Genomic DNA, 12,796 nt, shown 5'->3' with positions numbered 1-12,796 from the left:
ATATAGGGAGTCTACATAGTAAACAGCATATAGAGGGTATATAGAGAGTCTACATAGTAAACAGCATATAGAGTGTATATAGGGAGTCTACATAGTAAACAGCATATAGAGGGTATATAGAGAGTCTACATAGTAAACAGTATATAGAGTGTATATAGGGAGTCTACATAGAAAACAGTATATAGAGTGTATATAGAGAGTCTACATAGTAAACAGTATATAGAGGGTATATAGAGAGTCTACATAGTAAACAGCATATAGAGGGTATATAGAGAGTCTACATAGTAAACAGTATATAGAGTGTATATAGAGAGTCTACATAGTAAACAGTATATAGAGTGTATATAGAGAGTCTACATAGTAAACAGTATATAGAGTGTATATAGGGAGTCTACATAGTAAACAGTATATAGAGGGTATATAGGGAGTCTACATAGTAAACAGTATATAGAGTGTATATAGAGAGTTTACATGCTATCCATAGTAAATAAGTATATATATTTTCTAGTGGGTATATAGAAAAGATGTATGTATTATACAAATAGTGGGTAGCGTATATAGAGATTATATAGATAGTATGAACAGAGAATATAGAGAGTATAGAATATATAGAGAATACAGCGAGTATAACGAGAGCATGAAGAGAGAATACAGAGAGTATAGAGAAAGTACACAGATAGTATGACAAGAGCATATAGAGAGAATATAGAGATAGAGAGAAAATATAGAGAATACAGAGAGTATATATAGAGAATACAGAGAGTATAGATTATATGGAAAGAATATATAGAGAATACAGAGAGTATATAAAGAGTATGACGGGAGAATACAGAGAGTATATATAGAGAATACAGAGAGTATAGATTATATGGAGAGAATATATAGAGAATACAGAGAGTATATAGAGAGTATGACGAGAGTATGATGAGAGCATATAGAGAGAATATAGAGAAAGTATATCAAGAGAATACAGAGTATAGAGTATATAGAGAGAATACAGAGTACATAGAGAGTATCATGAGAGCATATAGCGAGAATACAAAGTATAGAGTATATAGAGAGAATATATAGATAATACAGAGAGTATATAGAGAGTCAAGCGCATATAGAGTGTATAGAGAGTATGACGAGAGAATACAGAGATGATACAGAGGGTATATAAAGAGAATACAGTGAGTATATAGAGAGTATGACGGGAGCATAAAGAGGGAATACAGAGAGTATATAGAGTATGATGAGAGCATATAGAGAGTATTATGAGAGTGTACAGAGAGTATGATGGGAGCATATAGAGAGAATACAGAGAGTAGAGTATGTGGAGAGAATATATAGAGAATACAGAGAGTATATAGAAAGTATGACGAGAGTGTATAGAGAGTATGATGAGAGCATATAGAGAAAGTATATAGAGAGTATGACGAGGGCATATAGAGAGAATACAGAGTATGTAGAGAGAATATATAGATAATACAGAGAGTATATAGAGTATGACAAGAGCATATAGAGAGAATACAGAGTATATAGAGAGAATATATAGATAATACAGAGAGTATATAGAGTATGACAAGAGCATATAGAGAGAATACAGAGATAGAGAGAAAATATAGAGTATGACGAGAGAATATAGAGAATAAAGAGATGATATAGAGAGTATATAAAGAGAATACAGTGAGTATATAGAGATTATGACGAGAGTGTATACAGAGAGTATGATGAGAGTATATAGAGAGTATACAGAGAGTGTATAGAGAGTATGATGAGAGTATATAGAGAGTATGATGAGTGTATACAGAGAGTATGACGAGAGTATATAGAGAGTATACAGAGAGTGTATAGAGAGTGTGATGAGAGTATATAGAGTATGATGAGAATGTATACAGAGAGTATGACGAGAGTATATAGAGAGTATACAGAGAGTGTATAGAGAGTATACAGAGAGTGTATAGAGAGTATGATGAGAGTATATAGAGAGTATGATGAGAGTATATAGAGAGTATACAGAGAGTGTATAGAGAGTATACAGAGGGTGTATAGAGAGTATGATGAGAGTATACAGAGAGTATGACGAGAGTATACAGAGAGTGTATAGAGAGTATACAGAGAGTATGATGAGAGTATATAGAGAGTATACAGAGAGTGTATAGAGAGTATACAGAGAGTATATAGAGAGTATGATGAGAGTGTATACAGAGAGTATGACGAGAGTATATAGAGAGTATACAGAGAGTGTATAGAGAGTATGATGAGAGTATATAGAGTATGATGAGAATGTATACAGAGAGTATGACGAGAGTATATAGAGAGTATACAGAGAGTGTATAGAGAGTATACAGAGAGTGTATAGAGAGTATGATGAGAGTATATAGAGAGTATGATGAGAGTATATAGAGAGTATACAGAGAGTGTATAGAGAGTATACAGAGAGTGTATAGAGAGTATGATGAGAGTATACAGAGAGTATGACGAGAGTATATAGAGAGTATACAGAGAGTGTATAGAGAGTATGATGAGAGTATATAGAGAGTATACAGAGAGTGTATAGAGAGTATGATGAGAGTATACAGAGAGTGTATAGAGAGTATACAGAGAGTGTATAGAGAGTATGATGAGAGTATACAGAGAGTGTATAGAGAGTATACAGAGAGTGTATACAGAGAGTATGACGAGAGTATATAGAGAGTATACAGAGAGTGTATAGAGAGTATGATGAGAGTATGATGAGAGTATACAGAGAGTGTATAGAGAGTATGATGAGAGTATACAGAGAGTATACAGAGAGTATATAGAGAGTATACAGAGAGTGTATAGAGAGTATGATGAGAGTGTATAGAGAGTATACAGAGAGTGTATAGAGAGTATGATGAGAGTATATAGAGAGTATGATGAGAGTATATAGAGAGTATACAGAGAGTGTATAGAGAGTATGATGAGAGTATACAGAGAGTGTATAGAGAGTATGATGAGAGTATACAGAGAGTATAGAGAGTATACAGAGAGTGTATAGAGAGTATGATGAGAGTATATAGAGAGTATACAGAGAGTGTATAGAGAGTATGATAAGAGTATACAGAGAGTGTATAGAGAGTATACAGAGAGTGTATAGAGAGTATACAGAGAGTGTATAGAGAGTATACAGAGAGTGTATAGAGAGTATACAGAGAGTGTATAGAGAGTATACAGAGAGTGTATAGAGAGTATACAGAGAGTATACAGAGAGTGTATAGAGAGTATACAGAGAGTGTATAGAGAGTATACAGAGAGTGTATAGAGAGTATACAGAGAGTGTATAGAGTATGATGAGAGTATACAGAGAGTGTATAGAGAGTATACAGAGAGTGTATAGAGAGTATGATGAGAGTATACAGAGAGTATATAGAGAGTATACAGAGAGTGTATAGAGAGTATGATGAGAGTATATAGAGAGTATACAGAGAGTGTATAGAGAGTATGATGAGAGTATACAGAGAGTGTATAGAGAGTATACAGAGAGTGTATAGAGAGTATGATGAGAGTATACAGAGAGTGTATAGAGAGTATACAGAGAGTGTATACAGAGAGTATGACGAGAGTATATAGAGAGTATACAGAGAGTGTATAGAGAGTATGATGAGAGTATGATGAGAGTATACAGAGAGTGTATAGAGAGTATGATGAGAGTATACAGAGAGTATACAGAGAGTATATAGAGAGTATACAGAGAGTGTATAGAGAGTATGATGAGAGTGTATAGAGAGTATACAGAGAGTGTATAGAGAGTATGATGAGAGTATATAGAGAGTATGATGAGAGTATATAGAGAGTATACAGAGAGTGTATAGAGAGTATGATGAGAGTATACAGAGAGTGTATAGAGAGTATGATGAGAGTATACAGAGAGTATAGAGAGTATACAGAGAGTGTATAGAGAGTATGATGAGAGTATATAGAGAGTATACAGAGAGTGTATAGAGAGTATGATAAGAGTATACAGAGAGTGTATAGAGAGTATACAGAGAGTGTATAGAGAGTATACAGAGAGTGTATAGAGAGTATACAGAGAGTGTATAGAGAGTATACAGAGAGTGTATAGAGAGTATACAGAGAGTATACAGAGAGTGTATAGAGAGTATACAGAGAGTGTATAGAGAGTATACAGAGAGTGTATAGAGAGTATACAGAGAGTGTATAGAGTATGATGAGAGTATACAGAGAGTGTATAGAGAGTATACAGAGAGTGTATAGAGAGTATGATGAGAGTATACAGAGAGTATATAGAGAGTATACATAGAGTGTATAGAGAGTATGATGAGAGTATACAGAGAGTATATAGAGAGTATACAGAGAGTGTATAGAGAGTATGATGAGAGTATACAGAGAGTATACAGAGAGTGTATAGAGAGTATGATGAGAGTATACAGAGAGTATACAGAGAGTGTATAGAGAGTATGATGAGAGTATACAGAGAGTATACAGAGAGTGTATAGAGAGTATACAGAGAGTGTATAGAGAGTATACAGAGAGTGTATAGAGAGTATGATGAGAGTATACAGAGAGTGTATAGAGAGTATACAGAGAAGAGAACACTTACACAGTCATATTTGAGGTCCACGCTCCTTCCTTTTCCCATAAACAAGAGCAGGACATTTTTGGACCATGGATTTTTCCACCTTTCCATTGAGTTTTCGGGTCCTGGACATGGCCGAGTCCGGAGCCCTGAGCCCCGGTGGGACAGTGATGGGTGGGGACCTCCTACTCCCGAGCACCAGAGGAGATCAGTCCCATCCGTCACCGTTCTCTTAGCACTAATGGTGGCTGGGGAGTATTTTTCATCAGATCTGATCGTACTGATGATGGTCGCCATGATCAGATATTGTTTGTCAACAGTGATACAATGTGCAGTCAGTCAGGGGTTAAACCACACAATCTGCCTGACCACTGCCCCGCTTTGTACCACGGCCACGAATCCCCTTCTGCCGAGCCACTTCAGAATCATCCCTGTCTGCGTGGATGCAGAACAGCACCTGACCAAAGCCACCGGGGATTCTTAAAGGGCCGGCGCCCTAATCCCAAGCCGACTATATAGACTACAGTGTGCATGCGTGACCACCCCTCCATCCAAATGGGGGGCACAGGACCCAGCGGTCATCACCTGTTTACTGCATAGGTTATCAATTCATAGCAGAATACCCCTTTAATGAGGTTCTGCAAACAGGATTTGCTTCTCAGTTCCTCATTTACAAGATGTCTGCTTGCTGTCAGTGAATGAGAACATTCTTATGAATGAAACCCATACAGCCCACCATTTCTCATGGCTTACAGCTTGCTACAATCGTATTCAGTCTAAACTTTGCTCTGTGCACTGATACATTGTAACAAGATATCGGAGGAGACTGGATGCTATTGTAACAGACCCTCAGCTGTGAACAGTGTGGGGTCTGTACAGGTTTCAGCCTTTCTCCCTGGTTTCAGGATTTCTCTGTGTAATCTGTGGTGTTACATAGGACTGCAGGTGGCATGTACTATATTATCTGTACTCAGAGAGGTATCACTGTGTTATCTGTGGTGTTACATAGGACTGCAGGTGACATCTACTACATTATCTGTACTCAGAGAGTTATCACTGTGTTATCTGTGGTGTTACATAGGACTGCAGGTGACATCCACTACATTATCTGTACTCAGAGAGTTATCACTGTGTTATCTGTGGTGTTACATAGGACTGCAGGTGACATCCACTACATTATCTGTACTCAGAGAGCTATCACTGTGTTATATGTGGTGTTACATAGGACTGCAGGTGGCATCCACTACATTATCTGTACTCAGAGAGTTATCACTGTGTTATCTGTGGTGTTACATGGGACTGCAGGTGGCATGTACTATATTATCTGTACTCAGAGAGGTATCACTGTGTTATCTGTGGTGTTACATAGGACTGCAGGTGGCATGTACTATATTATCTGTACTCAGAGAGTTATCACTGTGTTATCTGTGGTGTTACATAGGACTGCAGGTAACATCCACTACATTATCTGTACTCAGAGAGTTATCAGTGTTATCTGTGGTGTTACATGGGACTGCAGGTAACATCTACTATATTATCTGTACTCAGGGAGTTGTCACTGTGTTATCTGAGGTGTTACATAGGACTGCAGGTAACATCTAGTACATTATCTGTACTCAGAGAGTTATCACTGTGTTATCTGTGGTGTTACATAGGACTGCAGGTGACACCTACATTATCTGTACTCAGAGAGTTATCAGTGTTATCTGTGGTGTTACATGGGACTGCAGGTGACATCTACTACATTATCTGTACTCAGGGAGTTGTCACTGTGTTATCTGAGGTGTTACATAGGACTGCAGGTAACATCTAGTACATTATCTGTACTCAGAGAGTTATCACTATGTTATCTGTGGTGTTACATAGGACTGCAGGTGACACCTACATTATCTGTACTCAGAGAGTTATCACTGTGTTATCTGTGGTGTTACATGGGACTGCAGGTGACATCTACTACATTATCTGTACTCAGGGAGTTGTCACTGTGTTATCTGAGGTGTTACATAGGACTGCAGGTAACATCTACTACATTATCTGCACTCAGAGAGTTATCACTGTGTTATCTGTGGTGTTACATAGGACTGCAGGTGACATCCACTACATTATATGTACTCAGAGAGTTATCAGTGTTATTATCTGTGGTGTTACATGGGACTGCAGGTAACATCTACTATATTATCTGTACTCAGGGAGTTGTCACTGTGTTATCTGAGGTGTTACATAGGACTGTAGGTAACATCTAGTACATTATCTGTACTCATGGTGTTACATAGGATTTCAGGTGACATCTACTACAGTATCTGTACTCAGAGAGTTATCGCTATGTTATCTGTGATGTTACATAGGACTGCAGGTGACATCTACTACATTATCTGTACTCAGAGAGCTATCACTATGTTATCTGTGATGTTACATAGGACTGCAGGGGACATCTACTACATTATCTGTACTCAGAGAGTTATCGCTATGTTATCTGTGATGTTACATAGGACTGCAGGTGACATCTACTACATTATCTGTACTCAGAGAGCTATCGCTATGTTATCTGTGATGTTACATAGGACTGCAGGTGACATCTCCTACATTATCTGTACTCAGAGAGCTATCACTATGTTATCTGTGATGTTACATAGGACTGCAGGTGACATCTCCTACATTATCTGTACTCAGAGAGTTATCACTGTGTTATGTGTGGTGTTACATAGGACTGCAGGTGACATCTACTACATTATCTGTACTCAGAGAGTTATCACTGTGTTATCTGTGGTGTTACATAGGACTGCAGGTGGCATGTACTACATTATCTGTACTCAGAGAGTTATCACTGTGTTATCTGTGGTGTTACATAGGACTGCAGGTGGCATGTACTACATTATCTGTACTCAGAGAGTTATCACTGTGTTATCTGTGGTGTTACATAGGACTGCAGGTGACATCCACTACATTATCTGTACTCAGAGAGTTATCAGTGTTATCTGTGGTGTTACATGGGACTGCAGGTAACATCTACTATATTATCTGTACTCAGGGAGTTGTCACTGTGTTATCTGAGGTGTTACATAGGACTGCAGGTAACATCTAGTACATTATCTGTACTCAGAGAGTTATCACTGTGTTATCTGTGGTGTTACATAGGACTGCAGGTGACACCTACATTATCTGTACTCAGAGAGTTATCAGTGTTATCTGTGGTGTTACATGGGACTGCAGGTGACATCTACTACATTATCTGTACTCAGGGAGTTGTCACTGTGTTATCTGAGGTGTTACATAGGACTGCAGGTAACATCTAGTACATTATCTGTACTCAGAGAGTTATCACTATGTTATCTGTGGTGTTACATAGGACTGCAGGTGACACCTACATTATCTGTACTCAGAGAGTTATCACTGTGTTATCTGTGGTGTTACATGGGACTGCAGGTGACATCTACTACATTATCTGTACTCAGGGAGTTGTCACTGTGTTATCTGAGGTGTTACATAGGACTGCAGGTAACATCTACTACATTATCTGCACTCAGAGAGTTATCACTGTGTTATCTGTGGTGTTACATAGGACTGCAGGTGACATCCACTACATTATATGTACTCAGAGAGTTATCAGTGTTATTATCTGTGGTGTTACATGGGACTGCAGGTAACATCTACTATATTATCTGTACTCAGGGAGTTGTCACTGTGTTATCTGAGGTGTTACATAGGACTGTAGGTAACATCTAGTACATTATCTGTACTCATGGTGTTACATAGGATTTCAGGTGACATCTACTACAGTATCTGTACTCAGAGAGTTATCGCTATGTTATCTGTGATGTTACATAGGACTGCAGGTGACATCTACTACATTATCTGTACTCAGAGAGCTATCACTATGTTATCTGTGATGTTACATAGGACTGCAGGGGACATCTACTACATTATCTGTACTCAGAGAGTTATCGCTATGTTATCTGTGATGTTACATAGGACTGCAGGTGACATCTACTACATTATCTGTACTCAGAGAGCTATCGCTATGTTATCTGTGATGTTACATAGGACTGCAGGTGACATCTCCTACATTATCTGTACTCAGAGAGCTATCACTATGTTATCTGTGATGTTACATAGGACTGCAGGTGACATCTCCTACATTATCTGTACTCAGAGAGTTATCACTGTGTTATGTGTGGTGTTACATAGGACTGCAGGTGACATCTACTACATTATCTGTACTCAGAGAGTTATCACTGTGTTATGTGTGGTGTTACATAGGACTGCAGGTACAATCTGCTACATTATCTGTAATCAGAGAGTTATCACTGTGTTACCTGTGGTGTTACATAGGACTGCAGGTACAATCTGCTACATTATCTGTAATCAGAGAGTTATCACTGTGTTATCTGTGGTGTTACATAGGACTGCAGGTAATATCTAGTACATTATCTGTACTCAGAGAGTTATCACTGTGTTATCTGTGGTGTTACATAGGACTGCAGGTAATATCTAGTACATTATCTGTACTCTGAGAGTTATCACGGTGTTATCTGTGGTGTTACATAGGACTTCAGGTAACATCTACTACATTATCTGTACTCAGAGAGTTATCACTGTGTTATCTGAGGTGTTACATAGGACTACAGGTAACATCTAGTACATTATCTGTACTCAGGGAGTTATCACTGTGTTATCTGTGGTGTTACATAGGACTGCAGGTGACATCTGGTACATTATATGTACTCAGAGAATTACCACTGTGTTATGTGTGGTGTTACATAGGACTGCAGGTAACATCTACTACATTATCTGTACTCAGAGAGTTATCACTGTGTTATCTGTGGTGTTACATGGGACTGCAGGTGACATCTACTACATTATCTGTACTCAGGGAGTTATCACTGTGTTATCTGAGGTGTTACATGGGACTGCAGGTAACATCTACTACATTATCTGTACTCAGAGAGTTATCACTGTGTTATCTGTGGTGTTACATAGGACTGCAGGTGACATCTGGTACATTATCTGTACTCAGAAAGTTATCACTGTGTTATGTGTGGTGTTACATAGGACTGCAAGTGACATCTACTACATTATCTGTACTCAGAGAGTTATCACTGTGTTATGTGTGGTGTTACATAGGACTGCAGGTGACATCTCCTACATTATCTGTACTCAGAGAGTTATCACTGTGTTATGTGTGGTGTTACATAGGACTGCAGGTGACATCTCCTACATTATCTGTACTCAGAGAGTTATCACTGTGTTATGTGTGGCGTTACATAGGACTGCAGGTACAAACTGCTACATTATCACAATGCACTAAACAGAGTCAGAATGACATTAATGCCCTGAACTGCCTGGTATCTCGGTGCCCGTCTTTTAGAAGCACAACCATTACGTGGCACCATATACTGTCCTCCTATATACAGATGTAGCAGAGCTAACACACACTTGGTATCACATATAGCTATGACTGTTAGCTCTGCTACATCCGTCATGTAAAGTGTTCTCGCACTGCCTGACGCACGATTCCTTCCTCCCCCGTTCTGCTCCGTCCCGGATTACACGTGGAGCTGTGCGGCCGGTAATCGCGCGTCTGCCGTCCTGATGACAGAAAGCCGGCTCCTTCATCGGCTGCGTGTTCCGAATAATCGTGCGGTTAACCCTTCCCTCGTACAGTAGGATGATGATGTGACAGCACCTGCCGCTCAGCGTGTGACCATCAGGTCCTGATAATTTGCCGCTCCACCGCAGATGAGTGGAAGGTGCCCAAATTCCAAGTACGCTTTTACACAGGACTGCAGCTAATTATAGCAATGCAGACAGAAAGCTCTGCTGACTCTGCTACATCACGTAAAGCCTTGTGAAAACAAAAGCTTAACACACTCAGCTCTGCTACACCACAGGTTACAGAACACAGAGGGGGCGAGAACATTATATTTTTTTATACCGGATTGTGCAGCTGGGACTGATTCACGGAAGTGTTTGCTGTGACAGAATCAATTCCAAACCGCTCGCTACTACGGAATCACGGATCAGGCGAACGGATCCGATCATGAAACCACAAAACCGTCAACGACAACGGATCGCACACCTCAAAATAACGTCCCCCAGCAGCACGCCGGCATTGTACAACGTATCAACTTCACTTCCCATTGCAGTATTAATACAGATGTAGCAGAGCTGAGCTCGTCAGCGTAGCAGAGCTGAGCTCGTCAGTGTAGCAGAGCTGAGCTCGTCAGTGTAGCAGAGCTGAGGTGAGCATCCCTCCAAATTCTCTAAAATGCATCAAGATTTGGGGTATTTTTTTTACATTTCTTAACGTATCGCCCTCTCTTAAAACAACGCGGTAAGTTAATAAAAAAAAAAAAAAAAAGACAATAACGTGAAGCAAACCAGAAATTGTTGCGCACGCATTCGACCATTCGCATGTAAACCATCTGCGCAGCCGCCGAGCCGCGCGCCGTTCCGCTCATTAGAGCCTTAACGAAACGGAACGATATTGCTTCTCGGCAATCAGCAGCCAAGTCACTGTAATTCCATTATCTGCTCATTGTCCCCCCCCTGGAGTAATGATAGGAGCAGAAGGAATTACTTTACACTGCAGCAGCTCTCTACAAGGCAGCTGATGATTCCATTCATGCATTTTGGGGTCTTACTGTCTTCTAAAAATGATTCTTTTTTCCATCTTTTTAATTAAAAAATGTTCCTTAATTTTAGCATTTTCTGGCCTTTTAAAAATATATTTTATCTCCCAGTTTTTTTATTTATTGCATATTTTATTTCCATTCTTGCTCAGTCTTTTTCCTTCTCTATATTATTTTTACCCATTTTCATGTTGACTCTTTAACGCCCATTAGAAGACGCCCCTCAGCTATTCCCCCTATCACACACACAGGTAAGTAGCACAGCAGCAGCACTTACCTTCCAGGAGCAGCACTTGGCTTGGGGCAGGGGAATCAAATCAGATTGTGGCAATTTTTCAAAGCAGTCCCTGACAAGGCAAACAATCCTGCATTTATAGAATGAATACTTGGCCGGGTCCCCACCCACCGTGAGCTGTCCCTAATGAATATTCAGTGCCAGATAATGGGGGGGGGGTCCTTCCAAAACAAATGCCCCCTCCCCCTGAAGAGGCTGCAGTCAGGGTCCAGGGACTTCTGCTGCTTCTTATCAATGTGCAGAAGAGTCCAGAGATCCCCCACCCTGAGGTCCTCCACATGCAGGGAGCCAGGAGAAGACAACAAGGTCTATCAGGTTACACCCTCAGAGCTCAAGAGGGGGACGCTGGTGGTTATACTTCCAGCTGATGGGGCTCCGCTCTGCTGCCATGTCCTCTGGATGGTCCTGTCAGTGGCAGTAAGGACCGACCTGGGCATCAGACTCTGACATGGCACCTGCCCCATCAGATGGCAAGGCTGCCCGCACTCACATGTATCCAGGGCTCTGTGCAGGGGCATGAAGGTCTCCATCTGTCTGAGGACTTTCTATGTCCATGCCACGGGGGTATCTGAGTGCCCAGCGCCCACCGGCATCGCCCGCCGGCTGCCAAATAGAAATAGTCCATACACTATATAGAGGATACAGACACCATATAGTATACAGTATATAGAGGATACAGACATCATATAGTATACAGTATATAGAGGATACAGACACCATATAGTATACAGTATATAGAGGATACAGACACCATATAGTATACAGTATATAGAGGATACAGACACCATATAGTATACAGTATATAGAGGATACAGACACCATATAGTATACAGTATATAGAGGATACAGACACCATATAGTATACAGTATATAGAGGATACAGACACCATATAGTATACAGTATATAGAGGATACAGACATCATATAGTATACAGTATATAGAGGATACAGACACCATATAGTATACAGTATATAGAGGATACAGACACCATATAGTATACAGTATATAGAGGATACAGACATCATATAGTATACAGTATATAGAGGATACAGACACCATATAGTATACAGTATATAGAGGATACAGACACCATATAGTATACAGTATATAGAATATACAGACACCATATAGTATACAGTATATAGAGGATACAGACATCATATAGTATACAGTATATAGAGGATACAGACACCATATAGTATACAGTATATAGAGGATACAGACACCATATAGTATACAGTATATAGAGGATACAGACATCATACAGTATACAGTATATAGAGGATACAGACATCATATAGTATACAGTATATAGAGGATACAGACAC

The 12,796-nt window shown here is 39.8% G+C and overlaps 1 protein-coding gene across 1 annotated transcript in view; it reads right to left on the bottom strand.

The window, feature by feature from the left end:
- The window catches only part of LOC122938772 (cytochrome P450 26B1), an 82,726-nt gene extending 71,152 nt beyond the window's left edge, over positions 1 to 11,574 (bottom strand). Inside the window, exon 1 of the mRNA XM_044294536.1 lies at positions 11,450 to 11,574. The gene's annotated coding sequence lies outside the window, so the exon portion shown is untranslated. The remainder of the gene's footprint in view (positions 1 to 11,449) is intronic.
- Between the last annotated feature and the right edge of the window lie 1,222 nt (positions 11,575 to 12,796).

This window comes from Bufo gargarizans, chromosome 1, assembly GCF_014858855.1.
Source record: "Bufo gargarizans isolate SCDJY-AF-19 chromosome 1, ASM1485885v1, whole genome shotgun sequence".
Classification (NCBI taxonomy): Eukaryota; Metazoa; Chordata; class Amphibia; order Anura; family Bufonidae; genus Bufo; species Bufo gargarizans.
The sequence above is the reverse complement of the archived record's forward strand: the minus strand, read 5'-3'. Positions and strand labels throughout refer to the sequence as shown.